Consider the following 15,365-nt stretch of genomic DNA (forward strand, 5'->3'; position numbering starts at 1 on the left):
TTCTCAAGAGATACTTTATCTCATTAAGTACCCCAATTCTATGCTTAACCATCAGAGAAAGATGGCATTTGAGAGATTGGTTCCTAAAAAATATTTGATGCTCAAACTTTCATAGCTTTTTATGGAAATATTCTAATGTATTCCTCAGTTGAGTATGTTCTCTGCCTAAATCAGGGACACTTCTGGGCCCCAGAATAAGATTCTCCAGAATTGAATCCAGTCCCACCATTTAATAGCTGTGTAATACTGCTGTAATTTCCTCTTCTGATGTCTGTACTGACTTTATATGACTATGAGAGGATTATGAGATAACGCAAGAGTGTGTAGTCACAGTTCTTATGGTACCCAAACCATAAGCTGAGGTACTCAAGGGTGCTACAGAAAACTCAGAGGGGCACTGCACAGTATTTTAGACTTCTGCGATACACTGCATGAACTACTAGACCAAGATAGTTCAGTTTCAATATGAGATCATACTCTGTTCCTGATGTTATATCCTTGGGCAACTGTGTTTTTGTCAGTTGCTATGACTCAAGGGTGCTGTGTGACCATCATTGGGGAACAGGAAATGAGGGAGCTGGTGTCTGGTTTAAGAAGCTGTGTAGAACCTGATAGACACATGCATCCCATTAGTTAGTAATTGTGTTTATTTAAGAATTAAATTAATTCATAATTCAGCCATAAAAAAGAACAAAGTAATGTCATTTGCAGCAACATGGATGGAACTAGAGACTCTCATACTGTGCTGTGTAGCACTGAGAACTATGTCTAGTCACTTATGATGGAGCATGATAATGTGAGAAAATAGATTGTGTACATGTATGTGTAACTGGGTCACTATGCTGTACAGTAGAAAAAAATTGTATTGGGGAAATAACTATTAAAAAAAATCCCCAAAAGTAAAAGCACTCAACCATATTATTATCTATAACTTAAAGTATAAATAAAACAAAACTAAAAGAATGAAATTAGCTCATAATTCAGCCATAAACAAAACAAAACAAAATAATGCCATTTGCAGCAACATGAATGGAATTAGAGACTCTCATACTGAGTGAAGTCAGAAAGAGAAGGACAAATACCCTGTGATATCACTTATATCTGGAATATAATATACACCACAAAGGAACCTTTCCACAGAAAAGAAACTCATGGACTTGGGGAATAGACTTCTGGTTGCCAAGGGGGAGGGGAGGGAGTGAGGTGGATGGGGAGCTTGGGGTTAATAGATGCAAACTTTTGCTTTTGGAATGGACTAGCAATGAGATCCTGCTGTGTAGCACTGGGAACTATGTCTAGTTACTTATGAGGGAGCCTGATAATGTGAGAAAAAGAATGTATATGTGTATGTATAACTGGGTCACCATGCTGTACAGTAGAAAAAAAAATAAAGGGAGAAAAAAAGTATTTTTGTTCAATATATATGTATTTTCTCAAATGGCTACTGAGGGTTTTTCAGGATATAAATAATTAAGTACTTCACAGAGTTCCCATTGTGGTTCAGTGGTTAATGAATCTGACCAGGAACCATGAGGTTGCGGGTTTGATCCCTGGCCTTGCTCAGTGCATTAAGGATCTGGCATTGCTGTGAGCTGTGGTGTAGGTTGCAGACAAGGCTCAGATCTGGTGTTGTGGCTATGGTGTAGTCCAGTGGCTTCAGGTCCGATTAGACCCCTAGCCTGGGAACCTCCATATGCCATGGATGTGGCCCTAGAAAAAGACAAAAAAAAAAAAAATTAAATACTTTGGACTTTACAACCTAATGAATAGAACTGTTAGGTATTTCACTTAGTCAGATGTCATCATGAAAAAAAATTACTGAGATACTAAAGGGTCTATAAACCAAAAAATCTAAAAACCTTTGGCTTGGCATTGTCTTAGGCATACGGCAAATCCTCAGTAAGGATTTGGTTGGTTTCTGGTGGTGGTGATAGTTAGAAAGTCAGAAGCCATATCTTTAAACATAACTGAAGTTCCTCTAGTCATCATTCAAACTCTTTTCTTGTGTGATGACAGTTAGTGCAAGGGAGAGAGGAAGAGGAAAAGAGAACAGGAGGGAAAGAAATGAACAGGAGGGAAAGAAATGAAATGAGTACATCTGCTGATGGAAATTGGGACATCAGACCAGATGTGGAAAGGAAAGTAACCTCCATTGACAGCAGATGAGAGCTGCTTCCTGTAAAAGAAGAATGGTTTATCAGTGAGAGTCAGAAAAAAAATTCTCTATGGACACCCCCAGTCCAGCCTAAAAAGCAGGAAACATGGCATGGTTGTGCCAAGGTTAGGAGCAGCTATGCAGAGAGAGGGACAGAGACCAAGGAGGGTTTGAGGGCAAACAATGGGGCAGGGGAAGAGCCTCCAGCAAAAGGTGTGTGGTGCCTGGGGGCAGAGAGAGCTTGTGAGTCTAGACAGAGGCTCCAGTGCCCTGACCCAAGGCTGCCATCTGCTTTGGACTACTGACTACAGCCTAGAAGGGGAGTCCCTGGACTTGGTTGTAATTCTCAGAAGCTGTGCTCTGCCCACTCAGCCAGGGATAAATAGCCAAGCCGTGAAAACATGAGGGAGAGGCAGCAATGAGACCTGTTTTCTCCCAAACCTACCTCACCTGTTTAGGACTCCTGGATGGGACTGGAAGGGCTAAGCTGCTAATTAATCTGCTATTAATCTGCACCCTTACTGTACCTCTCAATGGATGACCTGGGGAAACACTTGTCACATCTGGAAAACATTTCCTTAATGAAAACACAGAATATTGTTAGCTAATTCTTTTTAAATATCCCTACATGAGCATATGTATTCTTTGAGTTTTCTTCTCACAGTCATTTTTGGCTCCAAGTTAAATTACACTTACTTTCTTTTTCATTTCATCAAAGGGCTCATTCTACACTTAATAAACTGTCTAATTAATACAATTTAATTTTAATTTTAGACTTCTCCTCTCTGGAGAGGTCTCCCCCCAAATGAAGTTGTATTTCATTTTAAGTTTATGAGTAATTTCTATTGTTCCTTTGGTAATCATTGTAATGCTGAAAGTTGTCATGCATCATTTAAAGACATTTTGAATTATGGATGTTTTAGTAGTCATTCCTTGCCATACAATTTTAGTTATGAATATATAAAATATATAACATTACAGGTAGAAAAAGTCCACTGAAGTTTAGTTAAATAAACTAAAACTCAACTTTCAGCTTGAAAAAACCTGTACATAAATATAACATAGTATAGAGAGTACTGTTCTCAGCCCTCATAGTCTTAAATAGTGAAAACAATACTTGGGGCTTCCACACAATTGTATTTTCTAAGATTTTTGGCAAGTCTTTAATTAATACTCAAGATACCCCGTTCACTAGATTTTTTTTGTGGTTTCATTGTCACTGATGCATATTAATGATATCAGACAAAATGCTTTTCGTAATTGCTTCTCTCAAAACATTGTAAAAATCAAATATGAAATAATTAAAAATTCATTGTGGTTTGTGGCTGTGAATTTGACTGCTAAAAGGTCGAGGGGTGGGCTTACCAATGTTCTTGAAAGGTTTGTGTGGTTGATTCCAAGTTCAGTAACTGTCCTGGTCATAATTTATAGTTGGCTTCAGTGAAGGAAGTGTAGGTTGCTTTAAAGTACAGTGTGGTAACTGTGCATATAGGCACAAATAGCTGTTGAAAATAACCATTAAACTCTACTTTCAACAGATATTTTATTTTCCGAGATAAAAAATTAGGGTCAGGTGGTAGAGGCCTACTCACTTTTCACTTTTCGTGCACAAATGCTTTCATTCAGATATAAGAATATTTTATGCATTTGTGAAACAAACTAGTATTTCACTGGCTAGGTCACTTTTATTAGAAATATAATATACATATGGTTATTTTGAACTTTATAGGTCATTTTTTAGATTTAATTCTGTACTGATTCCTAATCAGATACAGCATTTTCTGTTACATTCACAGAATTGTTAGAGATTCTCTGAAGGCATGTAGTATTTTTAAACTTACTTGGTTAACCCAAAGAATGGATAAAGTAATGTAAGAATAGTTCAATTTGTACAAGTAGCATATTGAATTTAATATGCTATGGGGATTTATTAAAAATCACATTTTTTCCATCATTGAAAGTGCATTTTAAGTGATAAATACTCCAGACAAGTTCATTTGTAAGAAAAACTAAATTAGAAAATATTTTCAGTATCTAAAGATGTAGATATTTTCTATTTGAAAAGAGTCTGTGTGAGAAAACTAATTAGAACTGATTTATCCATTTGTTCATAGAGTTCTCTTAATGAGGAAGTGCATCACATATTCTTGATTGTAATTTTTGACCATTTACAGAAATCCTTTTCACTCTTCTGAACTTTTAGCATATAAAACAAATTATAGTTCATTCTTTATTTAACAAATACTTATTAAGGACCAACAAAGTTACAGGTATTTTTCTAGGTGTAGGGGATATGCAAGGCAATGAAGAAAATGGGTAAGAATCCCTATTGGTTTGAACATTTTAGTGAGGAAACTCCTCTCTAAATTCAAAGAAATAAGTTTTTACATAATATGCTAAGGGTTCTAAGTATTTTTGGAGAAATACATAGTCGAGGGAGATGATAGAGGGAGCCAGAAGACAACTTAGCACAGAAATCCTCACTCAGAAGGTGAGATTGGAGGCCTAGGAGGTAGGCATTGCTTGATGGTTGGGTAGATCAAATAGAGCCTTATAAGTTAGTCTAAGAACTGGACTTTGTCAATGATGCAGCAGACAAGGGCCTAATCTCCAAAACATACTAACAAGTCCTGCAACTCAAAAAAACACACAACCCAATTGCAAAATGGGCAGAAGACCTAAATAGACATTTCTTGAAGACATATGGATGGCCAACAGGCATATGAAAAAAATGCTCAATATCACTATTAGAGAAATGCAAAACAAAACTAGTGAGGTACCACCTCACACCAGTCAGAATGGCCATCATTAACAAGTCAACAAATAACAAATGCTGGAGAGGATGTGGAGAAAAAGGTACCCTCCTCCACTGTTGGTGGGAATGTAAATTGGTACAACCACTATGGAAAAGAGTATGGAGGTACCTAAAAAAACTAAATATAGAGCTACCATGTGATGTGCCAATTTGACTCATGGACATATATCTGGATAAAAGTTTCACCGAAAAAGATAGATGTTGTCTCCCAAAGCAACAGAAATAAAAGCAAAAATAAACCAATGGGAACTAATCAAACTGACAAGCTTTTGCACAGCAAAGGAAACCAAAAAGAAAACAAAAATACAATTTACAGAATGGGAGAAAATAGTTTCAAATGATGCAACTGACGAGGGCTTAATCTCTAGAATATACAAGCAACTTATACAACTCAACAGCAAAAGCCAACAACCCAATGGAAAAATGGGCAAAAGACCTGAATACACATTTCTCCAAGGAGGATATACAGATGGCCAACAAGCACATGAAAAAATGCTCAACATCACTATTTATTAAAGAACTGCAAATTGAAACTACCACAAGATACCAGCTCACACCAGTCAGAATGGCCATAGTTAATAAGTCCACAAATAACAAATGTTGGAAGAGGTGTGGAGAAAAGGGAAGCCTCCTGCACTATTGGTGGGAATATAAGCGGGTATAGCCATTATGGAGAAGAGTATGGAGGTTACCTTAGAAATCTATACATAGAACTACCATATGACCCAGTAATCCCACCCTTGGGCATATATCCAGACAAAACTTTCCTTAAAAAAGACACATGCACCCACATGTTCATTGTAGCTCTATTCACAATAGCCAAGACATGGAAACAACCTTAATGTCCATCGACAGATGAGGAAGATGTGGTATATATACACAATGGAACACTACTCAGCCATAAAAAAGAACAAAATAATGCCATTTGCAGCAACATGGATGGAATTAGAGACTCTCATCCTGAGTGAAGTACATAAGAAAGAGAAAGACAAATACCATATGATATCACTTATATCTGGAATCTAATATATGGCACAAATGAACCTTTCCACAGAAAAGGAAATCATGGACTTGGAGAATAGACCTATGGGTGCCAAGCGGGGGGAGTGGGGTGGATGGGGAGCTTGGGGTTAATACATGAAGACTATTGCCTTTGGAATGGATTGGCAATGAGATCCTGCTGTGTAGCACTGGGAACTATGTCTAGTCACTTATGATGGAGCCTGATAATGTGAGAAAAAAGAATGTATACATGTATGTGTAACTGGGTCACCAAGCTGTACAGTAGAAAATTGACAAAACACTGTAAACCAGGTATAGTGGAAAAAATAAAAATCATTGTATAAAAAAAAGAAAAAGATTCATGCACCCCTATGTTCAGAGCAGCACTATTCACAATAGCCAAGACATGGAAACAACATAAATGTCCACTGACAGATGAGTGGCTTAAGAAGAAGTGGTATATATATACAATGGAATATTACTCAGCCATTAAAAAAGAAAAACTAATGCCATTTGCAGCAACATGGATGGATCTAGAGACTCTCATACTAAGGAAAGTAAGCCAGAAAAAAAAAAAAAAAGGCAAATACCACATTATATCCCTTACTTGTGTAATCTAAAATATGGAACAGATGATCCTATCTTAAAATAACAAACAAACAAAAACAGAAACAGATCATGGCCAAGAAGAGCAGACATGAGGTTACCAAGGGGAAAGGGGGGGGGTGGGATAGATGGGCATTTGGGGGGTTTTCTGGAAGCAAACTGTTATATTTGGAATGGATAGGTAATGGGAACCTACTGTACACCACATGGAAAATTGTTGCTTGGGTCATTGTTATACAACAGAACTTGACGAAATACTGTAAATCAACTCTAATTTAAAAAAAATATTTAATAAAAAAGAACTTGGCTTTTATTCTGCAGGCTGAGAAGGTGGCAAGGAGTTTATAGCTGAGGAATAACAAGATCTGACTGTACCTTGGGGAGTAGAGGTTGTAGGCAGTAGGTAGGAGCAGTAGGTAGGAGCCAGGCAAGGAGCCTGTAATTCAAGGAAGATGCAGTTGTCACTTTGATTCTGGATATTCAGAATTAATAGACTATATGAAGCTTGACAAAAAAGAAAAGCTAATGATAGCACCAAGATTTTTGTCCTGTGCCGTTGGAAAGATAGGTTGATCTACTTAGATTTGGTGAATACTCCCAGAAGTCTGAAATTTAGATATAGATAAAATACTGAGATATAAATTGGAAGTCCTTTTTTTTTTTTTTTTACAATCTAGGAATAGAATATGAACATTTTACAATTTTTGTTTCTAATTTGGATCACTAAGGTATTAAATAACAATGTAGGAAATTAAATATGTTTTTCTTTTATCCAGGGCATTTCATTTGTGGTTCAAATAGAAGTTAATTGTTTTAGGTTCTGAAAGGCTATTGTGGATGGTTATTATGATTTATGGATACTGACTAATTAAAGGTATTTTTTTCTTTAATAGTGAACTCTGACAATAGTAATACTAAAAGTGATTGTATTTTCATTATTTAGTCCAATTAAATATTAGAATGTGCACTTTGGTATAGTGAAATCTTTTTTCTTAGATTAGTTTATAAGAGCTTGCATTATTGGTTAAAGCAATTAAACTAAAGTTTACAAAATTAAGAAGAGCTTATAGCACCACATAAAACGTATACCCTGATACATTTTATCAAGATTTGCTGGATGTTCTGACATCAGGAAAGAATTTTTGTGGAATCACATTAAACCTACAAGGAGATAATTTTTACTTAAATTGATAAAAGAAAATGTAATATATGTACCTTCAGATTTCTCCTTTGAGAACATTCTTAATGTAAGACAAAAGCTAATTTATTTAATTTTATTAATTTTATTTATTCAAATTTCTTTTTTTTTTTTTTTTTGGCTGCACCTGCAACATATGGAAGTTCCCAGGCCAGGGATCAAACTGTGACCTGCTCCATAGCTGTAGCAACACTAGGTCCTTAACCCACTGTGCCACAGCAGGCCAAAAGCTATTGGATTTTGAACATTATAAACACAAACAGACATTTTGTTTTTTCAACATTATAATGCCTGATAGTGTCCTTTCTTAAGGGAGACATTTCTTTGCAAAACTTGCTTTGAAACTTCATGGGGAAATTACTCTTTTAGTTGCTTTTTTTTGCTGAGGTGTAAAATTTGCAGAAGTTATGGAAAAATACTAAAGGTTTTAAAGACCTGACTGTCATTTGTTCTTCCTCAAGGACTTTGTAATTTTTCTCGTTTGCCTGGCTTGGTCATTTGTCCCATTATGAAGGGTGCCTAGCCATTGCTACGTCTACTTAAAGCCCATTACTTCATGGTAGCTCCATGCCACTGGTGACTTTTCTTGCTCTGTGATCCTTGAAACCCTCCCAACCCCATCTTTGGACTAGACCTTGTCTTCATTTAAAGCTAATTACTTCCTCAATCCTTCACATAACCTTTTTCCAACATTTTATTATGCAAGTTTTCAAATATACTGAAAACTTGAAAAAATCATACAGTGAAGAACCATTTACTCAAAACTTGGATTTTACAATGAACATTTAACCATATTTCTTTTGCTTATCTATTATTCCTGAATACATTCGTCTATCTATTCCTCTTCATTCTTCAAGCCATCTTATTTTTTGGTGCATTTCCAAGTAATTACAGATATAAGTGCACTTCACTCCTAATACTTTAGCATTCATATCGTTAACTAGAGTTCAATATTGTTTACAGGTCTTCAGAGTAAAATTTACATATGATGCAATGCCCAGATCTTAAGTGTATCATATGATTAGTTTTGACAAATGCATACACCTGTGTAGTGCAACTCTCTATGGAGATATAAAACATTACCATCACCCCAGAAAGTAACATTTTCCCAGACTCTACTCCCAACCTTCCAAGAGCAACTACTGTTTTGATAGTTTTCCTACCGTGGATTAGTTTTGCCTGGTTTAGGACATCATATAAATTGAATTATACAGTTTGTATTCTCTTATGTAAGGCTCTTTTTACTCAGCATATATTTTTAAGATTTGCCCCTTGTTGGGTGTAGAGTAGTTAGCTCCTTTCTAATGTCGAATAATACTCCATTGTATGACTATTCGACAGATTTGTTTATTTGGCCTCCAGTGAATGAGCATCTAAGATACTTCCATTTGTGTGTTAATAATAATGAAATCAATATGACCATCCTCTTTTAAATATAACTCATCTTTCATCTAGGAAATCATCTCCTCCCAGTCTTATTTAACATGATCTATAAAATATAGATTATTTGAATTTCTAAAAACACTCTGCATATGAGAAGAGGCTTTTTGTGGAGACTTGAAATGAAAGATTTTAGTGCTGTTTGGGGCCCTGAAATCTGTCTCCTTAGCGGCCTCTTCTAGGCAGTCATTTATTTTCTAAGGGTCTTCCATTTAGACAAGCACATTGGATTTCTTCTGCAAATTCTGTTCCTTAGCTCTTATTTATTCCCCATTTAATTAATTTGGGGACAATAGAGCTTTTTCTCCTTTCTCATGTACTGAGGAGAAAACACTTTTTGAAAGTATATTTACGGAACAATCAGGGGCCCCTGGGTAATTATGTGTCTAATGCTCCATTCAGTTTAGAGCATGGCAAGACAAAAGGGCTTAGGGTTCATCCAAGCCTTCTTCCTTAGATTGTGAACCATCAGGTCATGCTGATCTCTATTAGGATGACAAATAAAAGGAATTTTGAATGTGACCTTGATGTTATCTCTGGCAATCATTTTTCCTAGAGTGAGGCTCTAATACTATATGACTATGTAATGACTATAACTGCTTGATAGCAAAAGATTCTTTGATTTTTATTTATTTATTTATTAAAATAGTTATTTTACAGTGTTGTACAAATTTCTGCTGTTATTTATTAAAATAGAGTTATTTTACAGTGTTATACCAATTTCTGCTGTGCAGCATAGTGACCTAGGGGTGTGTGTGTGTGTGTGTGTGTGTGTATTCATATTCATATATTCGTATATTCTTTAACTTATACTATTTACTTTGATTTTTGCACTTCCTATTCTCAGAGTCCTCAAGAACCAGCCATGGAGGCCATTTTGATGTGTCCTTTTGTCTAAGGACCCTTTCTGACTAACATAAAGCTCAGTGCAACATGACAGTCTGATGCCCTGGCATTCTAGGACTCTAAATTTGAGTCAGGAAAGAGGACCTGTATTCAAGGTGATAGAATGTATCCACCGATGAAATGTTCCTTTCAAAGTCCATTGTGGCTTATACCAAAGAATTATTATACTTGATTAAAAGCAAGGCCAAGAATTTAATTTTTGCATTTTCTCTCTTGCTTGTGTTTTCAGCTAATATTATAGAGCCTTTTATTTACTCAACCAGATTGACAAGATTATAAATGAGAGCCATGTGTGGAAGCCTCTAATTTTTCATAAGTAAATGAATTAATTTATCATCGCTGTTGTGTTTTATTGCTGTCTCCATGCCAGGCTGCCCTGCTCCTTTATTCCCCCTTTTGCCTTCTAAACATTGGATCCATGTCATCGTGTTTGACAGGTTTCTGATTCCCCTGTCAGATGCAATTTGGTGCTAATCACATTTCCTTTGCTCAATGTCAATGATACAAGCCATGCATAATATTCCTGTATGTCCACTCACTTACTTGCAGTGCAGCTGGAATATCTTGGGCATTAATCTGATAGAATGCCACACTGAAATGCAAAAATGGCGCTTACGCACAAAGATAATGTGGTCAGGCAGATGTGCAGTAGATAAGTGAGACTAAACTGGTCATCTTTCCTAAGGTTTGATAAATTTTATTTCATTTCTGAATATCTCTTTACAAACCTGAGAGTATGCAATCAGTGCTGGTTCATTAGACCTTCAGCATTTTTAATAGAATTCATTCATTGTCCATGTATGAAAGAATGAGGATTATTTTTCCCATTAGAAAGCAAGTTATAGGTAGTCATTTTTAATGTTGAAGAGTATTCCTGTCTCAGATCATGTACTTTATCAAATATATGAAAGTGGCTAACAACCTAGAAAATCTATTTACAGGATAATGTGCCTGTTTCTAGCCTAGAGGAGATCCCCAAAGGAGTAGACCTTCTGTTAGGTTATTTTAGGTATCTTAGACAAATACAGAATATGATGGGCGGATTGAGCAGATTTGGGAAGAGGGTGATTGTTGTTTATATTTTGAAGACTAGTCACATGTTTTGACAATCAGAAAGGGAGAGGGGAAGCACTCAAGAAAGAAGAAACAAATGAAAGGCAGAGACATGGGGGTGGGCATTTTTTTATTCAGTAGGATGGCTGTTGTCCATTCTGGTGGTAAATAAGACTAGAAAAGCAATTCAAGGGCGTATGGGAAGGTCTCAATTTTGCAGAAAAGATGGAATTACTAATTTTTTTTTTCTTAAAACAGGTAGTATCGTGTTTAAATTTGAGTTTTTCAAGCAAAATTTGATGATATGGAAGGAGGGGGATTAGACAAGAAACCAAATGGGATATTAAACAAAGGATTTTTGCAGTAGGCAGATGAGAGATAAGGGCTCAAATCAGGACAGTGACAGTAGAAGTAGAAAAGTTATGACTCTCATAAAAGACATTACAAATTAAAATTTGTAGTAATACAGTTGGGTTGGAAATGGTGGATGGGGGTGGTATTGGGAAGGCAGGAAGAAGTAACAAGAAACTATGCCTCAGTTTCTAGGTGAAAAGGATGCTCTGGATTGTGATACCTTTTAAGTGAGAAGACCATGAGTACAGGTAGGGTCAGATAGTGAACTCAGTTTGGATTATGTTGAATTTGAGGTTACTGTGGGACATCCAAATAGCGATGAATAGGAGGTAGAACTATTTGTGGTCATTTTTATATATGCAGTAAATAATTGAAATTGTAAAATGGTTGTAGTTGCTTTGAGGGGAGGGCACATAAGCAAAAAGAGAAGTGGCTAAATGATGAAAATTTGAAGTTACGGCTATATTGAAGGGGAAAATGGCACAAAAGTGAACTGATCTGAAATAAGCATTTATCCAGAAAAGAGAAGTATTGTGGAAGCTAGCCTGGGGTAGAAGACAGCCAGCACTATCAAATACATAGAACACGTAGGCAGGAGGACTGAGGAGGTGTTGAGTTAATACCTATAGGAGGTTCTTTTCTATTTAGAGAATATTTACTATGTTTTTGGCAAGAGCCAAGGCAGTTTAAGTGGAGTGGTAGAACTAGAAATCACATTGTATTTGGTTGAGAAGTGAATGTGTGGTGTGAAACTGAAGACAACTCATGCTGACAACTCTTTTAAGGAAATTGGTGGTAAAGGAGAAGAGGAAAGAACTTTGGACGTATAGTTTGAATTGCACATAGACATCAAATTATTTTTAAAAATAGACCATGCAGAAGTTCCCACTGTGGCACAATGGGATCAGCAGTGTCTCTGCAGCACCAAGAGGCAGGTACAATCCTTGGTCTGGAACAGTGGGTTGAAGGATCCAGCATTGCCACAGCTCCATCTGTGGCTCAGATCTGATCCCTGGAGGGGTGGCCAAAAAAATAAAAAATAAAAAAGCATACATTCTCAGTGTGATATCGCCCTCAAGGGAGTGATAATTGGTTTGTGGAGAGCAAAAATATCTTAAATATTACAATGCATTGTATCCCAGAAAATTTCACCTATCTGACAAAATCTTATTCCTTGGTGTTTAATTTCTCTTGTTGGGTTTTCTTGGGTACAGTAAGAGCATCAACTGAGTTCACAGAAAGTACACATTATGTACAAGATCAGAGCTGTAAAATTAGGGCAAATGTATATCTGTGATTGGAGGACTTTTGATCTCTTGCTAAGATCTCGAAGTTGTAACCTGAGAGGTGACATGTGTCTGCCTGTGAGCTGCTGTTGGCTGCCTTGTGGATGCTGTTTATTTTGTTCTGTGGTGCTTTTTGTACCTGACTTGGGCCTTGACAATTAAAATGGTTTGTATTTCATTACTTAATTTTATAAAAATTATTCAGCACAACATTAATTACATCAAATGCTGAAAAAGAAAAAAGTTGACAATATCTTAATTATTATCTAGGAACAAATGAAGTTAAAAAATATTTTCTTTAAAACTTAAAAGTTCAGTAAACTAAAATATATATTTTGACCATCAAAAGTTTAATCATTTTGCTTTTGCTGGAAATGTAACAATTTTGAATGATTTTTTTCAAAATTTGATTATATTTCTATTATGCATTTTATAAATTAGTTTCATATTGACTGTAATAATTGCAGTTTATGTTAAGTAAAGGCATTTCATTAGAAGTTGCTCAGTAAATACTGTTACAAAGCTAGGTTAAATGTTAATAGCTTTTAAATTTTTAATTAAACTTTAAAAAATTATTTAGTTCTTCTTAACTGCATCAAATAAAACTTATAAACCTTATACTCTTTTATCTATAAAACATAGATATACAAACGTACATAAACAAATATATATTACATTAAAATTTCATGTGTGGTGGCAATTAGAAAACAATGTCTTTAAAGACTCCTTAAGGAGACAATTGTGGCTAAAAAGTTGAGAAATACTGGGATAGAGGAATATTAATATTTCCTCAGTTTTTGTTCCTTTTACATGGAATAAAAAATTTTCTGTGAGACTTACTCGACAGTGTGATACCAATGTTCAGTGATTTCAGAAAAAATCCTAATCTCCTTTTGAGACCTGATGCTTATCAAGGATATACATTTAAGATCAACTTTATACCCACCATTAATTTTGAATCATAGAAAATGATAGGGTAGAAAATATCATAGGTTGAAATATCTAAAATGCTAAATCAAATTTTAATGACCTGAATTGAATTTCAGTATAATGAGGACTTTTGAGAGCACTAAAGATGTGTTGTCCATATGTTGTTTGGCTTGGTGATGCAGGCCTTGATGAATGGTACTGCAGGAGAAGCCTTGCTCAACTCAGAGACGACCTGAAAGCTGTAACACAATGAACTACAGCCATTGTTAGTGAAGCAGAACCTTGAGCAGTCAGGCCCCATGAGTCTTGTGTTGAAACAAAAGATGGAAAGTGTGGGGTTTGACTGTGCAGCCAAAACAGCAATCTTACTGAACATTAGCCTGCAGGGAGTTCTCAAAGGGTGGAGAGACTATGCTGAGACAACCTGAAACAGAATCATCCCAGGTTTCCTTGGGGGACAATGCTTCCATTTTGAAGCTGTAAGTAGTGTTAAGAGAGTGATATCTTCCCATACAATTAGTAATGGACCATGGGTAACATAACATTGGTAGCTGCTCATAGTCTGTTTTGATTTGACGCATTTAATTTTCAAACTGGCATTCTCAAATTCGTGAGGTTTATTTTCATATATTTTTTAATTTCAACATTCAAAGGGAAATGTAATGAGCATGTACTTTCACAGCAATTCTATGTATTAAAAAATCTATCAAGCTATCAATTAGGTACTATTAAAATTGTCAGTCATCTAGAAAGCACCTTTTGCAAGATTTGGCTCCCTCTTCAATATCTTTTTAAAATCTTTGTGAAAAAGTGTTCAACAGTATCAATCCTCACTCTGTATGGAATTCTGTAAGAGAAACACGTACAACTTGTCCTACCTTTTAAGGAGATTGAAATTTAATGGAAAAACTAAAACATACACATATCGAAAACTATTCACAAACTAAAATAAGTGAAAATGCAATGCAAATGATATATGTAAGTGTCGAATTGGATTTACAGTAATGGAATGATCAGTCAATGAGGTTAATAAAAGTCAACTTCCCAGAAACTGACTATTGAATGAGATTTTCGATGAAGAGACAGCATAAATTGGAATTGCAGAAGGAAGCAATCTTGTCATGTGTAAAAAACATTACAAGTAAAAGTATAGGAGTACCCATCGTGGTGTAGCGGAAACAAATCTGACTAGGAACCATGAGGTTGTGGGTTCCATCCCTGGCCTTGCTCAGTGGGTTAAGGATCTGCTGTTGCCATGACCTGTGGTGTAGGTTGCAGACGCAGCTTGGATCTGGCATTGCTGTGGCTGTGGTGTAGGCTGGAAGCTGTAACTCCAATTCAACCCCCTAGCCTGGGAACCTCCATATGCGGTGGGTGCGGCCCTAAAAAAAAGCAAACAAACAAAAACAAGTCAAATTATGAAAAAGCCAACAACTGTTGCAGATGTGGGGATGGTCAGCAGTCTTTCCTGAGTAGTAGATGGATAGGAAGCCTTGGGCAGAAATAAGAATGGCAAGGTAATTATTCACTACATCTGAGCCTTGGCAGCTAAACTGAGAATGAAGGGATTTTAACCCTTTCTATGGTGAGTATGAAAAAAGAAAAAAAAAAAAAAAGGAA

At 36.0% G+C, this 15,365-nt stretch overlaps 1 protein-coding gene across 9 annotated transcripts in view; it reads left to right on the top strand.

The window, feature by feature from the left end:
• The window catches only part of PARD3B (par-3 family cell polarity regulator beta), a 1,028,888-nt gene that overhangs the window by 352,326 nt on the left and 661,197 nt on the right, over positions 1–15,365 (top strand). The gene's annotated exons all lie outside the window — the stretch shown is intronic.

Source organism: Sus scrofa, chromosome 15 (assembly GCF_054392235.1).
Source record: "Sus scrofa isolate SSC_HxYL_T2T_F1_AM1 chromosome 15, Sscrofa_HxYL_maternal_Yorkshire_Landrace_v2.0, whole genome shotgun sequence".
NCBI classification, from domain to species: domain Eukaryota; kingdom Metazoa; phylum Chordata; class Mammalia; order Artiodactyla; family Suidae; genus Sus; species Sus scrofa.